The sequence below is a fragment of the Mirounga leonina genome, unplaced genomic scaffold (assembly GCF_011800145.1).
Source record: "Mirounga leonina isolate KUSES-001 unplaced genomic scaffold, KU_Mleo_1.0 Mir_126, whole genome shotgun sequence".
In the NCBI taxonomy this organism is placed as follows: Eukaryota; Metazoa; Chordata; class Mammalia; order Carnivora; family Phocidae; genus Mirounga; species Mirounga leonina.
The window spans coordinates 26,097,641-26,103,355 of NW_023270314.1; positions in this window are offsets into that span (position 1 = coordinate 26,097,641).

Genomic DNA, 5,715 nt, shown 5'->3' on the forward strand with positions numbered 1-5,715 from the left:
TATATATATATATATATATATATATACCATATATATATATATACCTGTGTAACCACCGCCCAGATTAAGTTATAGAAGATTGATTCTAGCAGCCAGACAGCTCTCTTGAGGTCTTTTGTCAATAAGCACCACCATGACCACTAACCTAGCAAAGGCTAGTCTGCCGTCTATCTCTATCTCATCTATCTAGATTAGTTTGACCGGTTCCTGAACTCATATAAGTAGAATATAAAGTACTCTTCAGGGTCTGGGTTCTTTCACTCAACATCTTTTCTATGAAATTTATCTTTGTTGTGTCTGTACCAGTACTTCATTCTTTTTATTGCTGGGCAGTATTCCATGTATGAATCCAGCACAGTTTATCCATTTTACTTTGATAGACATTGAGGTTGTTTATTGTTTTAGGTTATCATGGACAAACGCTGCTAAGGACGTTTTTGCACATGTCTTCTGGTGGCCGTATGTGCTCATTTCTCTTCAGGTAGAAACAGGAGTGGAATGCTGGGGTTAAAAGAGGACATGTGTTTGTCTCATTTGATAGTACCTCCAGAAATGTAAGAGGGTTTTAATTGCTCTGTATCTTCACCAAACTTAGAAATGACAGTCTTCTTTATCCATCCTTTCTAGTGGGTATGTATAGAGGTACTGCACAGTTTTTTAAAAAATAATTTACTGAGGTGAAATTTATATAACATAAAATTAACCATTTTAGAGTGAACAACTCGTGGCAATTAGTACACTCACAATGCAGCGCAATTACCATGTCTATTTCGTTCCAAAACATTTCCATCACTCCAGAGTAAAACCCTTTACCCAGTAATTAGTTTCTCTTCATTACTCTTCCTGTCCATTCCCCACCCCTGCCCTGAGCTTCTGGCAACCATCAGTCTGTGTTCTATCTCTCTTGATCTATTCTGGATATTCATACAAACGGAATCTTACAATAAGTAATCTTTTGGGTCTGACTTCCTTCACTTAGCATGTTTTTGTTTTTAAAGATTTAATTTATTTATTTGAGAGAGAGAGAGAGTTCACGAGCGGGGGTGGGGCGGGCAGAGGGGGAGGGAAAGGGACAAGCTGACTCCACTCTGAGCGCTGAGCCCGATGTGGGGCTCCATCTCAGGACCCTGAGATCATGACCTGAGCCAAAACGAAGAATGGGACATTTAACTGACTGAGCCACCCAGGTGCCCCTTAGCATAACATTTTTGAAGTTTATCCACAAGGGAGCATGTATCATCAGTACTTCACTCCTTTCTATGGATGAATAATGTTTCATTATATGTGTCATAATTTGTTTATTCATTTATCCATGGATGGACATTTGGGGTCTTTCCATTTTGGAGCTATTGTGAATACTGTGTGCACATGTACTTATTTTAGTTCTTGTTTTCAATTCTATTTTTTTTTTTAAGATTTTATTTATTTATTTGACAGAGAGAGAGAGAGTGCTCAAGAAGGGGGAGCAGCAAGCAGAGGGAGAGGGAGAAGCAGATTCCCCATGGAGCAGGGAGCCTGATGCACCTAGGAGTGGAATTGCAGGGTCATATGTAACAGCATGTTTAACTTTTTGAGGAAATGCCACTTTTTCCACAGTGGCTGAGCCATTTTGCATTCTCACCAACAGTGTAAGGATCCAATTTCTCCATATCCTATCCAACACTTACTTTCCTTTTTAAATTTTTTTTAATTTAAAAAAATTTTTATTACAGTATTACAGCCATCCTAGTGGGTGTGAGAGATGTTTTCATTGTGGGTTTTGGTTTGCATTTCTCTAATGACTAAAGAGGTTGAGCAGTTTTTCATATTTGCTGGCTTACTGGAGTTTTAATTTGCTTTTCTCTGACGGTATTGAGCACCTTTTCATATGTTTATTGACCATTTAGATATCCTCCTTGTGAAATGCCAGTTTAAGTCTTTGGCCACTTTTTTCTATTGGGTCACCTGCATTTTCTTATTGAATTGTGGGAGTTCTTTGGATATTTTCCATACAAGTCATCTGTCAGATATATCTCAAATGGTTTTTCTCCTTTTTATGTTCTTAATGGTGTCTTTTGATAAAAAGTAGTTCTTAAGAACTGAAAACAGGAGGGGCACCTGGGTGGCTCAGTTGGTTAAGCGTCTGCCTTTGGCCCAGGTCATTATCCCAGCGACCTGGGATAGAGTCCCGCATCAGGTTCCATCTTCTCTTTCATGTTTTCTTTGTTCTGAGAAATCTTTTCTTATCCCAAGGTCATGCAGCTATTAGCCTATGTTTTTTCTTTTAGAAGCTTCATTGTTTTAGCTTTCTTATTTAGATTTCAAATAATTTGGAATTGATTTTTGTTTGTATAAGATAGAGGTCTAGGTTCTTTTTTTCCCCCCACATGGATATCTAATTGACCCAGTATCACTCAATAAAAAGGCTGGTCACTGCTATTTTCATTGACTTCTAAATATACTTTTGTTTTTTTGTTTTAAATCTCCTGACCTCTTTCTTTCCTTTTCATCTAAGTTCTATTCATCCATTTAAACCAGCTTAAATTCTTCTTCTGAGGAAACTGTCTTGCAAAAAGTAAAAATAAACTTTTTAGATTTAGAAGGGAGTTAGAGACCACCTAGTCCAACTTTCCTTACTTTACAGATATGAGAACTTTCTAGTAAGCGAGAAAGGCTGTTATCTAACTGCTAATTAATGGCAGATGTAGAGCTGGGGCACAAGTCTCTTGGCCTCCAACATAATACTCTTTTCACCATACCACACAGCCTCTTAAGCAATGCACCTTGCCCATCATACCAACCCAGTCTTCAGTTTTCTTCCTCTTGCAGTGCTAGATGAAACACCTAGCCCAGATGATGAAGGAACTTTATTGTTCTTTTAGTGACTTTTAGCCCTAACGGTTCTGAAAGAAACTGAACTGGACTCAAAGTTGGGGGAAAGAGATTATTAGGATTCCCTTCTCTTGGTCATCCAGGAGGATTAAGGCCTGAAAATATCAGCTGTGGCCTGTACCCACAACTAGAAATGAATCTAAATTAAGGGGAGAGTGGTAGAAGAGGAAAGGAAAACTGGCTTTGGAGTGGTTCTAACAGGGATGAAGGAAGAAAAGTCATTCAGGAGGAATTGTTAACAGCAACATTATAGGCAAGGGTACTCAAGAAAAATGTTAACAGGAGGGTCAAATAGCAAGTAGTGTTAAAAACTTGTCTCTGACTTGAAAAAAAAGAACAAAGTTGGGGGACTTATACTTTACAATAGCAACGATTACTACAAAGATACAGTCACCAAAGCAGGTGGTACTGATGAAGGATAAAAGCAGAAAAATGTTCCCCTGTAGCCCAGAAGGCTGACTTACAGCCTGTACAGTTTTGATAAGGATCAAATATGTGCTGGCTACTACATTCTTAAAGATCTCATGAATGCCTGTAAATATCACCAATAGTTAATATCAAACTGAACGATAAGCATCAGAGAAATCTTGTGAAAGTAGTTTTACGAGTAGAAATTCAAAGAAGACATTTATGATCTAATACTCTGCATGACCCCACCCCTTTGAGCACTCAGCATGTTAACGACCAGCCTCACACAGCAAAAGTGCAGCTCTCTCTGCCCACGGGTCCTGTCCCCGGCTACTTGAATAAACTAAGTTGCACCATACAACGTCTCAGGAATTCTTTCCTGGCTGTTGCAGTCCACCATCCCGTAACAGTACTGGTATAAAGATAGACATATAGACATATAGACCAATGGAATGGACCAGAAACAAACCCTCATATATATGGCCAAATGATTTTCAACAAGAGTGACCAGACCCTTCAATGAGGAAAAGGTCAGGTTTTTCAACAAAAAAACCCTAGATATCTATATGCAGAAGGGTGAAGTTGGACACTTATTTACACTATACACAAAAATTAACTCAAAATGGATTAAATATCTAAATGCAAGAGCTAAACCTATAAACCTCTTTAGAAGAAAATGTAGAGGGAAATCTTTATGACATTGGATTTGGCGAGGATTCCTTGCATATGACACCAAGATCACAGTAACAACAACAAAACAGATATAACTGGACTTCATAAAAAAAAACCTTTGTGCCTCAAAGGACACTATCAAGAGAGTGAAAAGGCAACCCACAGAATGGAAGAAAGTATTTGCAAATCATATATCTCATAAAAGATTAATACTCAGACTATATTTAAAAAAATCCTACAACTCAACAACAAAAAACAAACAACCTAATTAAAAAATGTACAGGGTGGGGGGTGTTGCACGTGGGTGGTTCACTCAGTTAAGCGTCTGTCTTTGGCTCAGGTTATGATCTCAGGGTCCTGGGATCAAGCTCTGCATCGGGCTCCCTGCTCAGCAGGGAGTCTGCTTCTCCCTCTCCCTCTGCCCCTCTCTCTGCTCACGCTCTCTCTCAAATGTTGGCAGGGATGCGGAGAAAGGGGAACCCTCCTACACTGTTGGTGGGAATGCAAGCTGGTGCAGCCACTCTGGAAAACAGTATGGAGGTTCCTCAAAAAGTTGAAAATAGAGCTATCATATGATCCAGCAATTGCACTACTGGGTATTTACCCCAAAGATACAAAAGTAGGGATCCGAAAGGGTACGTGCACCCTGATGTTTATAGCAGTAATGTCCACAATAGCCAAACTGTGGAAAGAGCCAAGATGTCCATCGACAGATGAATGGATAAAGAAGATGTGGTATATATATATATACAATGGAATATTATGCAGCCATCAAAAGGAATGAGATCTTGTCATTTGCAACAACGTGGATGGAACTGGAGGGTATTATGCTGAGCGAAATAAGTCAAACAGAGAAAGACATGTGTCATATGATCTCACTGATATGAGGAATTCTCGATCTCAGGAAACAAACTGAGAGTTGCTGGAGTGGGGGGTGGGGGGGAGGGATGGGGTGACTGGGTGATAGACACTGGGGAGGGTATGTGCTCTGGTAAGCGCTGTGAATTGTGCAAGACTGTTGAATCTCAGATCTGTACCTCTGAAACAAATAATGCAATATATTTTAAGAAAGAAAAAAAAAAAGAAGAAGAAGAATGTAGCAGGAGGGGAAGAATGAAGGGGGGGGAATCGGAGGGGTAGACGAACCATGAGAGACAATGGACTCTGAAAAACAAACTGAGGGTTCTAGAGGGGAGGGGGGTGGGAGGATGGGTTAGCCTGGTGATGGGTATTGAGGAGGGCACATTCTGCATGGAGCATTGGGTGTTATGCACAAACAATGAATCATGGAACACTACATCTAAAACTAATGATGTAATGTATGGGGATTAACATAACAATAAAAAATTAAAAAAAAAAAAGATTCTCACTGCCTCTCCCTCTGCGCCCCCAACCATGCTCTCTCTATAAATCCTTTAAAAAAATGTACAGAGGACTTGAATAGACATTTCTGCAAAGTAGACACACAGATGGCCAATAACCACATGAAAAGGTGCTCCACATCATTAATCGTTAGGGAAATGCAAATCAAAACCACAATGAGATCAACTTCACACTCACCAGAGTGGTTAATATAAAACAAAACAAAACAGAAAATAACAAGTGTTGGCAAGAATGTGGAAAAATTGGAACCCTTGTGCTGTGTATGGCAGTCCCTCAAACAATTAGACATAAAATTTATGTCTAATTGCTACCACAAGATTCGGCAATTCCACTTTTAGAATTATACCCAGAGTAATTGAAAGCAGGGACTCAAACAAATAT